The 20,866-nt window shown below is 38.0% G+C and overlaps 1 protein-coding gene and 1 long non-coding RNA gene across 4 annotated transcripts in view; one reads left to right on the top strand and one right to left on the bottom strand.

Moving 5' to 3' along the window:
• Positions 1 to 1,048: 1,048 nt before the first annotated feature.
• Positions 1,049 to 18,769, bottom strand: LOC116999661. The gene is made up of 3 exons (XR_004418594.1): positions 18,688 to 18,769; positions 17,125 to 17,215; positions 1,049 to 3,232 (listed from the first exon to the last, which is right to left on the bottom strand). It is a non-coding gene; the product is annotated as an uncharacterized LOC116999661 (long non-coding RNA).
• Positions 17,433 to 20,866, top strand: part of LOC116999660 (heparan sulfate glucosamine 3-O-sulfotransferase 1-like) — a 50,190-nt gene continuing 46,756 nt past the window's right edge. Inside the window, exon 1 of one of the 3 annotated variants that reach the window (XM_033066590.2) lies at positions 17,433 to 17,492. The gene's annotated coding sequence lies outside the window, so the exon portion shown is untranslated. Of the gene's footprint in view, positions 17,493 to 17,925; positions 18,255 to 18,521; positions 18,881 to 20,866 lie in introns of those variants that run through there. The other 2 variants (XM_033066589.2, XM_033066588.2) reach the window with 2 other exon arrangements.

Genomic DNA, 20,866 nt, shown 5'->3' with positions numbered 1-20,866 from the left:
CAGGCCTGGCTCTAAGGTTTTATGCATGTGCAAGTTTCTTTAAGAAAACCAATTGAGAATGGAAACTTCATTAAAATGACAGCTTTTTTTAATCAGTTCCCTTCACAGCTGCCTTATTCTAAAGGGTACGAGAATGATAGCTGACCTTCTGGATATAGAAATGACATTTAAAAATATTAAAAGTACAGATTAATCCAGTTATAAAAGGAAAACACATTATATCATTTCTTTGTCTTTGGCATTACTGTTTTGCAGTGATAACCTGCCTCAGTTGAAATCTGTGGGAATTTACAATTGATTTTAACTCAGTAAAATGTGCCATCTCCTGACATGGGAAAAAGGCTGACTGAAGAGCTTAAGGTGTCTGTACAGCTTTATTTTTGGAAAGTTTGCAAATAGACTTCCTGATGTATTTGAACAAAACTAATGTATACTGGGGGTGATTTTTGTTACTGCTGTAAGCAGCTTTCCCACATTGCAGTTCCAAGGATGTGCACTTGGGAAGTGGGAGGCAGAGATTTGAATTTGCAGCAGCTAAGGAGAACAAACCCACAGTTTTTCTGCTTTTGAACAGATTAACCTAATTTATGAGTTGTTTTGAAAAAGGCAGGTATCACCAGCCAGCTAATCTTCAGAAGAAGGGAGCCCCAACTCTCCAAATGCCTGAGGTAATTTATTCCAGTGTGCAGAGGATGAGAGTGTGAAGGTGCTTAACACTCTGCACTGCCACTGCTGCCTTGGGTGGCTTTTTTGGCTCATTGCTGTGCTCACAGTGGTTTATTGGCTAGAACTGGGTATCTCCATCCCCCTTTCACAGAGTGTTTATTTGTCTGCTGGTCTACTGAGGTTTTGTCTGTCTTTACTTGCTTCTGAAAGGAATCTGGGTACCTAACTTCCCTGGATCATCTTGTAAACCCTTGGATCAACTGAGTAGAATCAGCCACATAAGTTTTTGCTGCTGCTTAAACTGGATATACTTTGTGCCTTTCTTTTCATCCTAAGTTAATACACTTTATTTTCAAGAAATTATTTTCTCACTGTCCATTGCTACATTTGTTAAAAAACCAAAACCAACAAATAAACAAACAAAAACCAGAAAAAACCAAATTTTGTATACTAGTATTCTTTTATTCTCACAGGGGCTTGAAGTATGTCAGATGAACTTGATAATCACAATTGATGTAGTAGTAACAGTTGTCCATGGTTTGGTCTAAAATTAGAAGAATAAGCTGGAATCAGTCCTTTGATTTTGTTCCCTGCTGCATTAATGGTGTTAGTGCTGTCACAAGTTCATTTATAACAGAGACAGGGCCTGTTGGAAAAATTCTAGCAGAACATTTCTATCAGAGAGTATTAGTTTGTCAGGAAAAAGTGGAAATGTACTAATTGTTTTCAGTTTTTTAGTGAAACCAGGTAAATGCTGTGTAGTTTCCCAACCTCATTGTGTCTGTGGTAGCCCATGGGAAATTGCAGAACCCTGGGACTGTGGGAGAACCAGGGACTGTGGGTTACCTGGATTCCCAGAGAACATGCTATATTTAGTTTTCCAGTCATAAAAAAAAAAAATCCCCATTTCTTATAAGTCCCCAGCAGTTTTAAATGGGAATTTAAAAAATGGGATTTTGCAATCTAAAATCTTTTAAAATAAATATATTTCAGATTCTGGAATATGAAATCTCTTTACCTAGAGAAGAAATGTGGGTTTTTTTCTGCAGTGAGTTGTTTTTGTTTGTTTGTTTTACTTTTTTCCAAAAATTCTTGAGGGTGGAGAAAAGGCTGTTGTGCTTTTTTACCCCTGTAATAGATAGGTTTTAATTTTTGACAGACCGCTGTGCTAGCCAAGTTATCTTATCAGAATTTTGTAACTACCTACTTCACGCTGTCCTTTATAATTACAATCATCACCATCAGCTTTGTGAGCTTGAAAATGTGCAGGGATTTTTGCTGTATCTCCTCCCACTGATTGTGTCTAACAGTATCTTTCAGAACACATGAACAAAGAGCATGGTAGCAGTCTCACTATGCAGAAGTCTGCATTTTGTTAAAATATGCCTTAAAAATTGAAAAGAGCATTATCCTTTCCTCTCTTGCTTCTGTATTGTAGCTTTTTATTAAGCTGGTACTCAAGAAAAAAACCTGACAAGGGCAAGAACTGTTCTTGCATTACAGATGCAATACTAGCAAGAAAAAGAAATTCCTGCACTTTTTTAGGCAGTGTCTGTTAATGACAAATGCATCAATGAGTTGTATTGAAGGTTTCATTTCAGCAGTTGAATCAGCTGATAAAATATGGACTTTTTTTTAAAGTATGGATGTAATTATAAGCAGTTCGGAGCAGTAGGAAACAGGAGTGGGATTTGTCAGAATCTAAGCCCACAAATTGTTAAGTTGCAATTCGATCAACTTTAAAATTTATAAGAAATGTTAAGCCAGTGGAAGTCACTGTATGCAATGTAAATTACCCCAGTGTAACAACTGAGCTGGATTATTTAATTTCCTCACTTTTCCATCAAAACCATTGTACCAGTGCAGAATACAACACTTTATTGATTTGTGTTTCTCTGCTACCCATTCAGCACCAAGCCAGCAGTGTGCATTAGTGACAACAAGCCAGAGCATCATGTGTCCATTGTTTCTTTTGCTGTCTGTCCTAAAAGGAAACCTATTTATGCCCTAGTAGCAGGTTCATTCATTTTTGCTCAGCAAATACAGAGAATTTAAACTATTCTTGGACTGGCATAATGGTTTTGTTTTTCTAACACTTCCCCACTTCAAAATCAACCCATTTATTACAAAAGCAATCACACAAAGGTTTCAGTATCTTGGCTTGACACATTTTTCAGACTAGCAAAGCCTTGCTTCATCCACATATTTTTCTATACGTGTGGGTATGGGTAATATTTTTTTTGTAATTAATTAATGCACAGTAATTAACAACTTATAAACAAGCTATGGCAGTTGTAGTCATTGCAGCAGAGATGACAGAGTTCTGTTGATGCATTCGGCTTTTTGGCCTAAAGCCATTTAAAATTAGCTAATGGAATTTCATTTTTCACCCTGGTATTTAAACATGATAAATTTTCCCATTAAAGATCCCTGACATTCTCCTGTGACAGTAGATGAAGCTGAGTGACATAAGCCTCTGCCCTCTTGTGGCAGATCAGGTTGATGAAGTAAGCAGTGATTGCAGATATTTTCTTCAACGCTGCCTCTTTTCTTTTCCACGGTGTCTCTATAAAACGACAAAAAGTTGTAAGGTTCAGCTCTGCAGATGCAGAAATCTTTGCCTAGTTCCTAATGGAATCAGGCCCATAGGGAGAAAATGACTGGTGTTTCTGATTCATCTCTGCCATTCAAACTGTGCTTTGAAGACTGGTATTTTCAAATTTAAGAAAAAAAAGAAGTCTCTATGCCATGGTGATGGGTAAATTCTGCCGGCAAAAGATGACTCATATTTTCTGCAGCTTACAGCAGACAAATCATCAAATATAGGATTAAGTTTTAACAGCTCAATCCCATCTTCTAAAGATACCAAGAAGAGTTAAAAGAAGGCATATTTAATCAAGGTGTACTTTTATGTAAGTGTTAAACAAAGAAAACTACTGTGCCAATGTCCTCATAATAAAAGGAATCAAAAGAGTATAATTTGGACATTCAGGCAAGGAAGAAACTCTTTTCTCCTTTGTTGCCCTAGCAGCAAAGTATTTTTCCAATAGTATTTTTCAAGGCACTTGCTGATTCAGCAAATTCTTTTTCCTGTTTCGAGTTTCTGGCATGCTTTGTAGATGGTTCACTGTGAGAAGAGCTATAATAATAGAAAAATGATAGTGGCACGCTGGTGAACAGAAGTAGAGAGTCAGGAAGAATTTGTGAAGACAAGCTGAAAAGCTCTGGGTGCAACAAAAGCTATAGGAGGTTATAGTAAATGAGGGATTCTGGCTAAAATGTAGAAATACAGAAAAATGTAGCAAAGGGGGACTGGAGGTCAGGTTTTGCTTGTCATTGCAGAGCTGCCCTTCCAATTCACTCTTGGAACAAGATCAGAAGGATCATCTTAGCTCCAATTCAATATAATAAAAGGCTGAGAAACATTCTGAGGGGAGTGAAAGAAGAAACAAGAAATTATCTGTAAAAGAAATGAAATCAAAACAACCCCACCTTCAAACAAACAACCACAAAATCCACAAACATAAAAAAAAAAATGAATCAAAACAAGTCTCAACCCATCAAACTACTCCAGTTTTAGCAAAGAGAAAAAAAGTCCAGGATAAGTATATTGCTGTAGTAATGTATTTATTTAGTAATGTATTTTATTTGAATTTTGGGACATGACTTAGTCATAGATCTGAAACAATTATTTCTGTTTTAATCTGGGTTTCAGTTCTTTAAGGTCAAAAGTCCCCTCTGTTTGATGAGTAAAGCATGACATTCATGTAGCAGTTGATTGTTTTGAGTTCAGCAGTGCAGAGATCTCTCCCCCAGATGCTTTAGTGATCACCAAGTGCTATGATGTGCTGCGTGGCTCAATATCAGCAAAGGTACCACAAAGTACTATAAAACCATGTGTTACTCAGATATCATCTTTTTTTCCCTTTTTTTTTTTTTTTTTTTTTTTTTTTTGGTAATGCAGCATCTGCTGAACATCTTGCCAGTCAATACCAGAGAATATTCTAAGAATCAGTCAACAGAATGCTATTTGATTTGGGGATAGATATGAGGTAAAACAAGAACAAAAGGCAAAAGATAAGACAATGGAGCTTTGGGCATGTTTTGCAGAATGTGCCATGTGTGTTTTGGCAGCTTTAGTATTTCTGTCGTTTGTAATGAATGGCACATTAAATGCCTTCCTATCCAACCTTGCCACTCTGTGTTGTAGAATTTAAGACATCTTGACTCTAACATTATTATCAAAGAAAGAAAGAAAAAGGAAAGAAATAAAGAGATAAAGAGAGGGAAAGAGAGACAAAGAGAAAAAGGAAGGAAGGGAGGAAAGGAGGAAGGAAGGAAGGAAGGAAGGAAGGAAGGAAGGAAGGAAGGAAGGAAGAGGAAGGAAGAGAAAGGAAGAAGGAAAGACAGAGAGAATGTGCACAGACTGAAAATAGGCAGAGCCCCAGCCAACAGAAGAAAATGAGTGGGTGTTGGGGCTGGGGGGGCCATGCAAAGACAGGAGAGGTAGGAAAGCAGTGGAGAGAAGTGAATGGGAGGACAGAGGAAAGCCAAGAATTACTGGTGTTTGCAGTAAACTTGCTTACAGAAACTATTTGGGTTACTGCTGGTTTATAAATTTAATTGAAAACTTAAAAAAACCCCACTGTGGATTAGCATCCATGTAGCTGTGAGCATATTTATTATTAAATCCCCCTTCTTCATGTCCTTTGTGTACTGCTACCATGAGCAGACAGCCTACTATTTTTCAAACATCTGTTTTGAAAGTCTTGTGAATATTTGCTTACAGTAGCATATATTTAACATTTAACAATTTTCAGCAACTCTTTGAAACAATTAGCAGATAATGAGCAGCTTCCATGCTAGCAACCTATGCTAAAATGCTTACTAAAAACTTTAAAATATTGAGACTGACTTTAACAAAAAAAGGCCACACAATCATCAGCTCACTCTTGGGAGTCTTTCTGAGTTGTTGTTTCTACAAAGCAGAAAATAATTGCTGCAAAAGTTCTATTTTATTCTAGGCTTTTGTGCCAGGACAGTACCTGAAGGTACCTCAAAACCTGCTGAAGTCGAGTGCTTTGTGCCCAATTCCTGAAACATCATATGAACAGAGCTTTGACATGGTATATCATAAAAGGTATTTGGAATTTCCTTGGCCTACCTCATGAACTTTTATCTCACTTCCTACATCCTCATCAGGCCCAAGGTGCTAGCCTGACAACCCAGCTGTAATAACCGGTTTTGACAAGATGCTCAAGCCAGGAGAAGAAGCGAAGGCAGAGAATGTTCATGACACCACCTGCTACAGAGAAGGCAGCTGACAATGAGGTCTTGCCGCAGGCTAGCCCATCTAAAAGAGGAACTTGTCTCCCAAACAGGGCTTTTTCCTGTGTTCCTTGAACACAGAATAGTGCTGTCAGTATTTGAGAACTTTGACTTCTAAAAGCTGTCTTCAAGAAATGAGCAAAGTTCTTTGTGCAGATCCCTCCAAGAGATGCCAGGAGTCTTAAAAAACCCAAACAAAAACACCGAAACAAAACAACAACAACAAAAAACCCCAAACAATAGAAAAATACTTCAGCCTAGGAACCTGAATTATTTAGTTAGCTGAACCACAGAAGTATAAATAAATAAGTAAAAAATCTCTCCTTCTTCCCCCTAAACTTTAGGAATGTTTATTATTGCTTTAAGATGTACACCCTTCTCTTCTAAATGCACCTAATTTGTACTTTGCAACTTCTAGACACTGCAAAATCGAAAAATACCTAAAAGGGACTTACTAATTTATGTCAACTATTCTATTAGAGGTTTTATTTCACATCAAATATGTGTAAGAAGGAGTTATTTCAGAGTTATGAAAAATGTATGGAATGCATGTGCATGTGAAAGCCCAAGAGCTTTAATTTGTTATTGATAGTCCCTTTGGTTCAGAAGCAGCTTTGGTGCTTCCTTGTATGAGAAGCAATTTTTTTGATGATTTCAGTGGCCTTGTGTATTTAATTTAGAGGATTTACTCCAGCATCCTCTATCTTGGTTCCTTTTGTGTTATTATGTGAATTGCATATATCATTGAATATATCGTATTGAATATATATTGCATATATAATTGCATATATCATATTCTATCCTATTGAAAGATATTGCATTTATGAAGAAATGATGAAAATTTAGAGACACTTGTTTATAGAATATGGTGTGCAAATATTTGGAAATACTTCCTTTTTTCCTTCATGCTCAAACACTATTTTCTAAATAGAAAAGTGTTGTTCTAAATTGTTCAGATTCTACACACATAAATGAAATACACAATACATCTTCAGTACACCTTGTTTTCTGTGATTAGCTACATAATTACCATAATTGCCCATTGTATTCAATGCATCTTGGTAAAAGTCTAGCTGCTGTTATATTCCTGAAAATGTCATATTACCAGTCCTTGTCAACCCAAGAGCATATGTGCTTGGCATCATAAATTATATATAATCTCAAAGAGAAATTATCAGTTTATCCTTTGCTAATTTGGCTAAGTTTGGGGCAGAGAAAGAATCTACTTTTTAGAATTTTCTTTTTTAGTTATGTGAGTATTGCTTTAGATTGTGATTTTGCATACATCATGAAATAAACTTCTTTGAATAACTTGAGATAAATTAGCCACACTACAACTTGAGCAAAACATCAGCTTCCCCAGCAGACAGAAAAATAAGATACATAATAATTTTTTTGAAATTTTGAAAAATAAGCTTTGGTCATTCAAAAATTCTGAGGTTAGTTCTTCCACTGTTAGGTAAATTAATGTTAACCTTTAAAGGCAAATGTGATTTTTTCCTGCCCTTTCTCTGAAGCAACATAAGCCAAACATGAGCCATCAGGCAGCTACAGAGTTTCAGCAGTAGAGCTGTAAACACAGCTCCAGCACCCAGCATCAGAGCAGTCCAGGGCTTGTTTGGAAGGTGCTTTCTTCTCTTCAGCTCAAAACATATGAGACTGACACTGTTGGTAAAACAATGTCCATATATCCTCTGTCAATATAATCTGATTTAGTCTGTCATTCACAAGGCCTGGGCTCAGTCTTTTAGTTAGTTCAAATCAGATTTCTACTCCTTTTGGAGATTTTTCATATAGGGTCCTCTCAATACATAGAGCAAGCTTGCATATCCAAAACTCTAAAGCACTCAGAGAAAAAACCAACCAAACAAAACAAAACAGCAAAATAAAATTAAAACTTTACTATTTATATTTATGGTTTTGAAGTGTGCTTAATACAGTTAAAACACCTTAGAATATTATTCTTATAATGAGTTAATGTATTTGCTATCTACTTATATTCAGTATAGCAATATTAACTTTAGGGGAGGAGTCCCTACAGCTACCACTTCAACATCAGCTGAGTTTTGAAGAACAAACCACTCTGAAAAATCAGGCCTCCATATTGCATAGTTTGGATATGTCAAAACTGAAGGCATATGTTTAAATCTTGGTAATTATTTCTTCCTGTAGAGTTAATAACCAATTAAGTCTGCCTGCAAAAAAAAAAAAAAAAAAAATACTGAGGCAAAGGGATCCATTGTTTTCTGTGTTAACCTGCATGGTAGCCTTTGCCTATGAAATATTATTAGTGGAGGGTTTATTTTCTCCTGTGCCTTTGGTTTTGTGTTCAGAACGCTATGTGGTGCCTAAAAACCTGGGAATGCAATTATTCTTTATGGGTTTTGGAGGGGGGTCTAATTAAGCAGGTCTCCATTGTTACAGGCACAGCTGTGAAAGAATTGACTGTGACATGAGTTATGTATTCCAAACTGAAGGCCTGGTTGCTCTATAGAGGATTGTGTTTATTATTTGAAAATAGAATCAACCACAAAGCATATAATTAACATCAGAAGAATACAGATACCATTATTTTCTCGTTTCAAGTGATTTCTTTTTCTTTGACAAGTATAGTAAGTTGTTCTTTTAAGGTTAACCTGTTCTTTTAAAGACTAGAATCATCACTGAGTAAACTTCTTTGGTGGTTTAGAGTTTAAGAGAGGTGGATTCTATTTAGTTAAAATATTCCATAGTGCTTTGAAGTGTTAAAATGACCCAATTACTTTATAAACTTGCCAAGAAAAAAATCAAACTGAAATATCAAAAACTATATAAAACTATTGCAAATATATCAAAATATCAAAAAATATCAAAAAATCAAAAATATCAAAAATATCAAGTATCAAAACCTAATTGAAGTCAAGGGCCATACTTCTTTTAATGACTGTCATTTCCTCAATATAAAATGTGTGCATTTCTTGCTCACCTTCAGCGTCCAATGGTTTAAATGAAAAAGTCTAAGTTGACTTCTACAAATGTAGACAGAGATGTGATATACATGTGAACAGAAGAAAATGTTTTCAATGGGAAATCAGGACTTCAAGACTTGAGAACTCTTAACTTTGAAATGTGCAGTGTGTTTAAGGAGATGTGGGAGATTCTGTCTCTAGGTTACCATAACATGGACTAAGCCTATAAAGTCATTTGAGAGCTGAACAAAGTGTAAGTACTTCACTTGGAAGTATTGCAAATATTAATTTTTCATAATTTTGTGTTTAGAACCTTCTACATTGGTTTAGATTTATTTAATCTATAGTTATTATAGCTACATCTGAAAATGAAGGCCAAATGATTTTATATATTAAATAATTGTCTATTTAGGAAAATTTCTTTATTTTAACCATGAGCAATTTATTTTAAATGTTTTTTTCCCTGAAACATATCTGCTACAGAGCCTTTTTTCATCCAAGGAATTCAACATTTGAGGCCATGAAGCAAAAACACTGATATTTTAAAAAATCTAATTAAAGAACTGTTAACCCAGCCATATGGATAAAGGGACTTTACATGGTCTGAACTTTACAAACATGGAGAAGTAAGAGAAAGGATGGAGTGAATAAGATAAAAGTATGATTTTATGATTTTTCTTAATGTAATCATCTCTCAGTCTCTGTTTCATATGTCTGATTGGTAAGACTATACACTTGAAAACTGTAGATTTACTCAGTTCTTTGTATTGGTCTATTATTTTGATGTGGGTGTATTTCTTCGTATTTGCTGTAATGCCCTTTATCAGAAAAGTCTTCTGGAATAACAGTAGCAGGGAGAGTAACTTTTTAGCCTGTTCAGAACAGATCTAAGAGCAAACTAAAAAGTTGTAATGGATTAATGACTTACCCATGTGATTATTACAACTATTGTCAAGGAACTGAAACAGAAAAAATTCAATCATGGATGGATTTAATGAGCCAGCTCAGGTTATTCGGTGTTACCACAGCAATCAGACTGAGCATATATAAAACACTTTTCCATTAATATTTTTGAGCCTCAAGAATAATCAGTTATGCATCAATGTCGACTGACTAACTGTCCCATATATCTTGCATTACAGACTAAACAGATGGTTTTAAATCCCTCCCTTTGAAATCATTATGGCCTCTGCAGTTCAGCAGTTAGATGATAACAAATCCCAGGAATGAGAGGGATGAAACTTTGTAGATGTTGATTCAAAATACAGGAGTTTAATATATGATGAATGTCTATTTATGGTTTGAATAATACCATCTGTGTGAATAGCAATTTGTGCCATGAAAACTGACAGGTTTCTGACTATCTTGATTTTCCAACGTAGTACTGAAAACTCAGTAGTCAGGGTTAGTTTTCTTCTTGCCTTTGCAACATTTGTAGAATCACTGTGGAATTAATTATTGGCAAGAATGAACTAAAAGGAAATAAATTCATTGAGGAATCGTGTTGACACATTGCAGTACATGAGAGCTATTGATACAGAGTGAAAAGCAGATTTCCCTGAAATCAATTGGAATTTTGCTACTGGATTCCACATTGCCAAAATTTCCCTGCCAGTGAGAGTTTGGCTGTTTTTAGAGTTTGGCTATTTTTACCTTTAATTGATATGCCATTCTTCTGTTTTCCTATCCTTTCCCACTCATTTTCTCCTCTTCCTACTCTCCCTCCCTCCTTACCTCTCTTTGGTCCCTGTCCTATATCTGCTGCATCTGCCAGGCAGTTAAATTTTAAAATAGCTTTTCCCTTTGAAGTGCTAATACCAGCACTGCTATTTCTACAGCAAGTAACTTCACTGACTGTTTTGGTTTGCTTTTACTCTTTGTTTTGTCTGTTTGTAGGTGCATATGTGGATATTATGTGATTTTAAGAGTGAAGTAGTGGAAGAAAATGGAAAGAAAGAAAAAGATCTCCCAATTAAGTTTTATAAATGGAAGTTAAATCCCAGCTGCTCCACATCAGGCTATGATTTTGTCAGATTTCATGAGGGAAGCAGATTGAACTTGCTGAGTAATTAGATAGGAGACCTCCCAGGAAAGCCCAGGGTGCTGTATGTGGTGCACAGAAGACTCAGGAGCTGTGATGGATACTCTTCAGAAAGGGTAAATCATTGCTTGTGTTGTTCTTCCTTCTTTGCATCCATGAGTGGCTATGAAACATGACAAGTCTGTGCAGAAAATCTTTTTCAGAAAATAATGCTTTTAATACTTTAATACTGCCAGAAGGTAGGAGGATATTCTGAAAGGAGCACTTTGTACACAGCCTTTAACCATCTGGCCAAGGACAGGAAAGTAGATGAACTGTACACCAGAGACAGAGTCCTGGACCTTTGATCAGTTCCAGCATGTGAAGTATTCCATTTTTGTGTATTGAGCACTTGAGCAATCACTGTTGTCTTCTGCAAGATGTCTCTTTTTGCTGTTGCATATGATATGTATGAGTGTGTTTATTTTAAACTGTCCTTATGTGACCATTTTACAGTGTGCTGTGCATTTATTTAGCAAAGTGAAAAAATCCATTCCATTCTTGGGTGTTAACCTTAAGGATTTTCTAAGTGCTGACTGATACTGCGAGATTTAGAAAGCTCAGAGGTGGACATTTTAAATATTTTTGTTGCATTCACTAGTGTGTTGCATCTTCCACATAAGTTTTTGCATTGATTTACAGGTATAGAAAAAAAGCCACCAATGAATAGTGAAATCAGCAGTTATGTGTGTACTGAGAAAATTAATCACTTGCACTATCTGGATTACTCTCAGAGTTTCCTTTGGAAAAGGTAATTTGAGATAACTCTTTCCTGGTCTGTATAAGTCAGGCATGTACTTTGATGAGTTTAACAGTGGGTCAAAGCTTGATGGCTTTTGTCAAGCTAGGTTCTCTTGTATGGCTGTTTCTTTGAGATGTTTCTGTTTGTTTACAAGAAACTACAAAATCTTATTTCCTTGAACAAGGCACTGGAGTATTTCTTCACTCCTTGCTCCAAGCCACTTTCAGTCCACTACCCCAAAAGGCTCTCTCCTTTTCTAAGCTCCTTTCAGGGCACCTGGGGGCAAAGTCAAGAGACACCTGTCTACATTCCCTTTATTTTTTTCCTGGACTTGCTGGAGAGGGGATGTAAGTGTGTTGGGGAATTTACAGAGGGAGGTTACAGGCATCTGAATCTTTATATGAAAGTTGAGTATTAAAATCTTTTTCTCCTGTGTAGGAATGTCTTTTTTATTTAGCAGGTCCTTGGGTATTTGAAAGATAGCTAGATATAGCAGTTACAGCTCCCAAAGAGTAAATAATTCTTAGGAAACTTAAGGGAAGGCACACCTCTGAAAATATGGAGTGGGAATTCTGTAAATCAATTAATAATGATATGTATATTTCTAGCTGAGATTTCTATCTTTAATAATAACATATATTTACATCTGAGATCTATCACTCTGTCACACAGCTTTGTTACTGTCCCCATAGGCTGGTCAAAATTTGGAGGTTAGTCAATTATTCCCCCATTAGATGGGAGAGCTGTTAATAGAGATTGATCTTTTATCAGTGCAGTTGTATTTCTAAGAAGCAACATTTTAAAAATGTTTCTTTGAGCGTAGCAGAAATTTTACATATTGAAAAAGCTTTTTATTTTTCAGAGATTCAACCCATGTCAGTCTGTGCCAGGAGCCCAAAATCTGTCTGGGTTTATTGCTTGGTACCTGTTCTTTGGCGTTAATTGGACATGAGCTATGTATTTCCTCTTTCTCCATATTTATGCACATCCTATATGCATAGCCTACATACATTATGTCACTTTTATTTGCATCCTTCTTAAAAACCAGCAAAACCACTCCACCCACTTCATTCACATTCTGACCTGGCTTTTTCAAGCTTTTGTTTTGTACAGAGATGTGTAATTGTGTTTGGGGTTTAGAGACTAAAGTCATTTCAGTTACTTGTTTCAGCAAAAGAGCATAATGACTTCTTACATCTGTCTTCAATGAAGAGGGACAGCTACACCCAAGAGATGCAATGAGGTTTACCTGACCCATAATTTCACAGCATTATAAACCACATTTCAGCTGAAACATCAGGGCTAGCAAAATAATAATGGTCTTGGTTCAGTATTGTGGTGTAGTGAGTTTTCCTTCCAGTGATCTCATGTCTGTTCCGCCAGAAGCAGGAAATGCTTTGAGGTTCTGAAGGGCAAGCCTGCAACATGCTTTACTCTTTAGCAAATAGCACAGCTCCAGGAGGATGCCCAGAGATTGTATACTGTATACTGCAGCCTTGTCTGCAACTTGCCCTAGCTTTGTATACATCATTTTGAACTGTTTTCAGGGTGAGAGAACTACAAAGGCAATTGCACTTTAGTTACAGTCTGCTCTGAGTCTGCAGAAGGTACAACTCAGCTGGACTAGCAATTTGGAGTAATATGGTTTTTTGGATTGTCTTATTTCTTGCTGTGATTTTTCAGTCACCCTTCCTATTTTCTCTCTTTCTTCAGTTCACTGCCTCTGCTGACACAATTTAAGGTAACACAATTGACATGTGAGTGAGGGTATTTAAAACTGAGGGCAGGTTTAAAAATCAGAACTAATGTATACAGCAAAATGTTTCAGTTTCAAACATTATCTACACTTGTTTGGAATGCCTCAGTAACCCTTCAGGAATGACAGAATTGCCTCCCTTTCAGAAAATAAGTCTGTCATCTTTCAACATCATTGATGTCCTATCAGGACTTTGTGTCTATTTATTTACTGTTAATAAGGATTTCTAACAGTTTTTCTGGCTTCAGTAAGAAACAGTCATTTCATGAAAATCATGATGTCAGAAATTACAATACTCAATGACCAGATAAACATAAGAGAAGATGCACTTCTCTGGAATATTTCAGACCTTATTACTGTGTTGAATAATAGAAATTGCCTATGTCAAGTCCTGAGTGCTTATATGATATAGTCGCATAAATTTTATACAGATTGAAATCCACATTTGTCTAGATAATGTGACTTTTATAAAGCTGAGAAGAAAAGTTCTTTGGAGAATGAGGAAAGTTGAGTCAAACTCACTCTTAGTTTACATTAGTGCTTTGAATACCAAAAGATAGACCTGCACCCTTATTTGTCAGATACTTAATTCACTGAAAATTTGTTGAAAATCAAGGCAAAATACACTCTTTATGCCATGAGTTTTAGTCTGTGCCTCAGACTGAAAAACATAATCATAATTCATCTGAAACCATTGTTTCCACGTAGTAGCCAGAATTAGTTATAAATCAGACAAACTTAAAGAACCTTAACAGATGAATAACTGTGGCCAAGTTTTGAATATTAAGCCCTGAATCAAGAAAATGTCATATGGGCTTCAGGCCAGGGAGATTTCATATAGATGTACTATTATCATTTGCTTTTAGTTTACTAAATCAGGATTGACTCTGTCATGAAGTATTCTTCTTTCAATATAATTTATTTTCTAGAAATAAACCTAGACACACGTGTTTATATTTAATATAAGCTACTGCAATAAGGGATTTCATGTCAAATGCAGTGAACCCTCAGAGAAAATTCAGTGAATGCAATCCTAGCTCTGATTAATTAACTAGCAGAATTTCTTTGATTTTTGTGTGATTGAGATTTCATCCCAAGTCTTAGACAGAGATACACCAAGACCAAATGTGTAGATGTGGCAGCACTGAAACTTGATTCACAATATTAAAAAATATATTATTTGAAATATTTTTATGAATCTGTGTTCATATAACTTCACATGTTGTGGTAGTGGAACTATGCATCCATCTTTTTACACCAATGAGATATCAGCAAGGATATTAATAATTTTACAAAAACAAAGTTGTACTTCAATAAATAACAATAACATAACAAATCCAGGCTTTGAAATTTTGCATGCTTTGATAGTTGCATAGTTCTACCACTTTCCCTGAGATAACACAAGAATAAAATTGCCCAGGCAATTGAGTTCTGTAATAAGGAACCTGGAGAATTTCCAAAAATAGAAGAAATGAGTGGAAAGCATAGAAAATAGGTCCACTCTCCCCCCTCTCTAGCCATGGTGATTTTTCTTTGAATTGCAGTACTAAGCCATTTTGAAGTTGGAAATGTAGCACAGCAGATAGAATGGACTTTTTCAAGGCTACTCATGACTGTTTTTCTCCTTTGTTTTTATTTAAACTACATCTCTATCCCAAAATCTGTAACAGTTGACACCTCATACACCATCTCATTTAACATCTTTGCTTTCTCCAGAGTTCAATACAAGTAACCTGGAAGCAGTCACTTGTGTGTGGGCAATATTGGAACGGAAGACAAAAAAACCTGTATAAAAAATGTGAAGTGGGTAAGGACCTGGAAAGGAAGAGAGTTTATGCTGAAAAGAGACCAATCCATAAAAGTAATTTGTTAGGTTTGTTAAGACTCAGTTCTTATTACTTCTGTATCCCTTAATAAATTTATTATTAATCTTAGAAAATAAGAAAATGAATAATTTGCTGTTGATTCACAGCTTGTCAATAGCACACACAAAAGACTGGAGCCAAGAAATGGCATTGTATTATAGGGTAAGAAAATTCAAGATTATGCTCCAGAGCCCAATAAAAACTTTTGGTGTAATCTGGTAATGTCTGAGTCAAAAGTTGTATAGCATGAGAAAGACTTGGTGTTGAGCACAGGAAAGACCATAAGCTATCTACATAGGAAAGTCAATAAAGTGAGGCAAAGCCCACCTTTATCAGTGTTTAAATGGGGGTGGAGAGACTGCTGTGGGCATTACTAGTAACAGTTTACTGGAATGCCATGTATAAAACTCTGTCCATCTGTCAGTGTTTAAAACTACTAATTCAAACTGTAATAGGTCATAGACATCATCAGAGAAATCCAGAACTTGATTTATGGAAAGAGATTGAAAGAGGATCTGTTTCAACTGAAGAAAAATGGGAGTGTTGTATATAAATATGTCAATAGGTGAACAGAAGACAATAATGCTCAGAATATTCTGGGGAGACAAACAAATGGGATTATTCCTAATCAGGGAAGCCAGTGCATGTTTAGGCAGTGCCTTCACTAGGAAGAGTGAAATGAACTGATTTTAAGATGAAGCACTGAATTACAGAAGATGTTAGGTAATGTCTGCTAAAAAGCAGACTTTTGGATTGGTGATTCAGAGGTTTTGATCATGTTTTTTTTTTTTTTTTACTTTTTTCAGATAAGTACATCAGTTGTTGCAGGAAACATTTGATTCTAATAAAATCCATTTTTTTCAAAAAAACCTAGGTAGAACAATTAAATCTGCTATTACGTAATTATCTTGGAACACCAGTACCAAGTGCAATGAAGTAGTATGTGTTATCCCATTTCTGCTTAATTTTAAAAGTTCAAACTCAGTTTTTTGTGTTCTTTTCTTATAGTATGAGTGGCTTCTAATATATATAGGAACCTTCAGAATACACAGGTGAAAATAGGAATATCTGGAAAAAGATGACAATTAAGATTTTCTTTGTAGAAGGTAAGTTTGGGTTTTTTTGAAGAAAATTCAGCTGTAATTCTTATGTGCTATTGTGCTGTGTAGTCTAAATGCAGCATTCAAGTATTGAACCTGGAGATTTTTAGTCTTGCTATAAGTGCAAACCACAACACAGCCTTAACTGTGGAGTTAATTACTCTTTTGTATATGAGTAACACAAATCTACAGCATAACACAAAAGGAAAATTAATGTGTTGTGTAAATGATTTTTTCCCACAAAACCTCTCTATTTTTTCATTCATTTTCCTCTCCCTCCTCAGACAGCTTTAAACCTCTTTGCCTGTGATTACCTACCTTAGGGCTTGTGACAATTTGGGGATCTCTCTGTAAAGCTTATGAACTGTGTCTGGTACTTGGAAATCTCTACATATATCTGTGTCAGCTTGGAGAGCTTGGAGAGTCTTTGCTAATCTAAAATCCACAAGAGGTGATTTTTGCTCCTGGCACATGATCAATAACGAAATGTTAAACCACGATAATACCTTATTCAAATATATTCCCTTGGAGTATGACAATAGGAAGGCAAATCTGGTTTTATAGATGATGTTAGGCTGTAATAAGTAGGTGATAAATCATCTGTTCTACACATATTTCATCACCTGACTAGGGACCTACCTAAGAAGATAAGGAGGCGTCTTGCTTGGTGTTGCAAAGTCCATCTTGTATTAAGTATTGGAGGGGGATGGTAGACTTAGAGGACTTCTACCTATATTTGGAGTGGAAAATGAAGTCAGAGAAATGCAAAGCGTTTCCCGCATTTAAGAACTGTTCTGAAACCCCTAAAGTCACTGTGGTCTTTTGCCCCTTCTGTGAAGAAACTCAAAGTCCAGCATACCGCTAGTTTTACAAATGGTGTGTGAAGAAACCGGCTCTCTGTGCCGGAGGAGTGGGGAAGGAGCCGGTGCTGCTGCCTCAGCACACCAAGGCGAGCTCACATGGACACCAGCGATGTGTTGCACAGAAAAACCCGGCTCCAGCAACTGGTGCGTGGCCGAGCAGTCGTTTTCACCAAGGCTGAGGAGGGGTTTTGGACTCATTTGAGCAAATTAGCTTAGTCCTGCTACCTTGATCACGGGCACACGGATGCCCGGGATGCTTGTCCTGCCCTGCTGGCCGCTCCGTGCCGGCAGCTCGGGAGCTCTGCTCCGCAGCCCAGACACCCGGCGAGCCGCTGGCAGCCAGGACACCAGGAGGGGCTGCAGCTCCCGTGGAGCTGAGGATGCTCCCGCGTCCAGCTGAGCGCTGACCGCAGCCTGTTCAGCGCTGCGGAGCCTCCCCAACTTCCCACGGCTCCCTCGCTGCTCCCTGCCGGGCTCCCAGCCGGGAGCGGCGCTGCCCGGGACCTGTCCAGAACCCCGCCCGGGACCTGTTCAGAACCCCGCCCGGACCTGTCCGGAACCCCGCCCGGTTCCCAGCTCGGTGCCGCCGCCCGGGACCTGCCCGGAGCCCCCGCCCTCCCCCCGGCCGGGCAGCGCACCGCGGGGAGCACCCTCCGCTCCCTGCCTCCTTCCCTCCGGCCGGGGCCAGCTCCGGGAGAAGGGACCGTCCCGTGCGCCCTGCCTCTCCCCAGCCCCGCGCCCGCCTCCTCCCCTGGTCACTGGGACTGATGAATTAATCATGATGTGGCTGCTGTTAATGCATTTATGTGGAGCGGGCTGTGCCAGCGGCTCTCGGCGCGGCGGGTGAGGGAGCGCGGGGAGCGCCGGGCGAGCCGCGGCCGCGGGCTCTCCATGGCTCCGGAGGAGGTAAACGGGATCGGGATCCCCGCTCCCCGGCAGCCCGGGAAGGGGCAGGGCAGCGGGGCCGGAGGGGCACGGGCAGGGCAGCTCCAACTTGCGGCACGGGGGTCAGGACAGGAAGGCTGGGGCTGCAGCGGGAGGTCTGCGAGGTGTGCTCGCTTCGCGTCCCCGAGCTCCCCCCAAATCCTGCCCGTGGTTTAAAAACCGCTCTCTTGGCATAAGTGCGCGGGAGCCAGGCTCACTTTACCGGCGCTGACGCTGTCAAAATCGCTGTGGCTCCAGCAGTAACAGCAGCGAGCCCCCTCCCTGCCTCCCTCCCTCCTTCCCTCCCTCCGCCGGGTCACCCGCTCCTCGTGAGAAACCCAGCGCTGATATTCCATTAGCTTCATCTTCCCCGCTTACGCGACAGTGAGGAAGACTTGCTAATTAATTTACATACGAGGGAATGATGTCTGAAGGAAGGAGAAAATACCCCGTTGCACCTGCTCCGCCGAGACTTGTCATCTGAATCTGGAGGAGAGCTATAAATCATGTAAAGTGTTCGCGGTGGAGTCGGCTTCTTCTGAGAGCTGTAGGATTATGTATCCAAATGCTGAATTTATATTTCCCACTAGGAAAAGACTGAAACTCAGGTCAGATATAAACTACATCATTTCATTTAAAACAAAACTGTAGTTGTTTATTGTAATTCTAGAGGGGATTTTTCTACTCTCCTGATTAAATAGAAAGTACTATTTGGAGCATGTAGTAATGATTTACACATTGCAGCCTGAAATCTCTTGCAGAGTTGGACGTGGTGGAGTGTAAGGATGGTGCTTTAGAATCACATATGTCCTCTTATTTTTGTCACACATGAAAAGACTGAGAATAACCAGGCTGTTTTACCTTCTGTTTTTCGTGTGTACAAACCCATATTTTGTGAGACACAGGATGGGGAAAACTTGGGCAAGGGATAGCACAACTTCCATTGAAAATGTTGACTTTCTCAACTACAGCAATTAAAATCTGTGTGGTGTCTACTTTGATTATTTCCACCTTTGAAAAAAAGCTTTAAAAAATGTCTCAAGCTACTTCCAAGAATTTCACTTACTGCCTCTAAGGCAATACTGTAATAGTTCTTGACACTTGCCTGCTAAATGAGCTGAACTGGGGAGACCTACTGTTCAGTAAGATGTTTGTGTTATTCGTGTGCCAGGTATTTAATCATAAAATACAAAAGGACAGCTTTGGTCTGAAGAAATAGTGGTTTTGTATTGTAAAACTTATTCATACTTCAGTTTTGTGAGTTTTCATATATTTCACTAGGTTTGTTGCTGGTAAAATTAGATTGAGGTTTTGTCATTTCAAATGGAACTAATTTAGATTGGGGTTAATTGCTTTAGTAGCCCTACTGTGTTTTTGGCAAAACTGTAAATGGCAAATATTAGTAAGTTCTTTTGTTCCACTTATGTAAAAATATTGCTTTTTGATTACCAAGATGTTATGTGTTATAGGTGGTTTCTGTACATTGCACCAGAATGAGGGAATTAAGGAGTTTGTGTGCTTTGACAGCATGTGTGATTTGCAAGTTTCATAAGTTGTGAACTTATTGTAAAAGTGTGTGTATGTGTGTGGCAAAAGACTGCTATGCTAGTAGAAGAAGCTAATAATAACACAGAAATCTGTGAGGTAAGCAAGAACATAAGAGCCAAAAATAAGCACAAGCCAGAAATAAAAAGACAAAAACTTTAAAGGAGACAAGTCAGGTGGGGAAAAATATTTGGAAATCAAGTCTGTTAAATCCACGACTGTGGGTCATTGTTAAATGGAATCATTCACAGAATTTTTATGGCATTCAAGGTGGAAGCCTTGGTCTAGACTATAACTAACCAATTAAAAGAGATTCAGTTGTTGAGAATTTGGTTTGTCACCAAGTAAGAAATGGTAGACAGTCAATGAAAGTGGAGTTCATCTTTGAACTTGGAACAGGAGAACAGTTTGTTTTCTTTTCCAAATCTTCTGTCTCTAACTGGAAATGCTGTCATGGACACCAGTCCCCAAAGTGCCCAAAATGTATTAATTAGTGAACATTTATTATTTTGAGATACTATTAAAATAGAAATAATTTTTTCTGTGTAACTGACATTCTTCTGGCCATTGCATTGGCTTTGTGAGTCGTAAATGAAACACAGGAGTTCTGATTTGGGGTTTGAACAATATATGTCACTGCATAAATTTCAGTCCAGTGTTCATTTTTGTTTGGCTGTCAAGTGTTGGATTGACTTATATTGGAAAAACACTTTCCTCTTTTCTAGAACAAAATGAAAAAAAATCATTTTTCAAGCCAGAGGGAGGTGGGGAAATACGTTCACACTCACCAGACTTTCTTGGCCTTACAATAATGGCTTGAGTTCGATACGAGGGATTGTGGGGATGGTGAATGACAGACCCGCCTACCTTTTCAACATTTGCAACAGGCTGAGCATGCTTTTTGGGTGAAGAAACCACAGTGCTGCTTATTTATTGATGGACTTTGAAAGGAGCTGAATGGAGAAGAGTCGGCTGTCTGCAACATTGCTCAATGTTCACTTACTGCTGTACAAATAACTACGTGACAACTGGCCAGTAGCTGCAGTCAT

The sequence above is a fragment of the Catharus ustulatus genome, chromosome 8 (genome assembly GCF_009819885.2).
Source record: "Catharus ustulatus isolate bCatUst1 chromosome 8, bCatUst1.pri.v2, whole genome shotgun sequence".
Lineage (NCBI taxonomy): Eukaryota > Metazoa > Chordata > Aves > Passeriformes > Turdidae > Catharus > Catharus ustulatus.
Note: the sequence above shows the minus strand (reverse complement) of the source record. Positions and strands in the feature narration are given on the sequence as shown.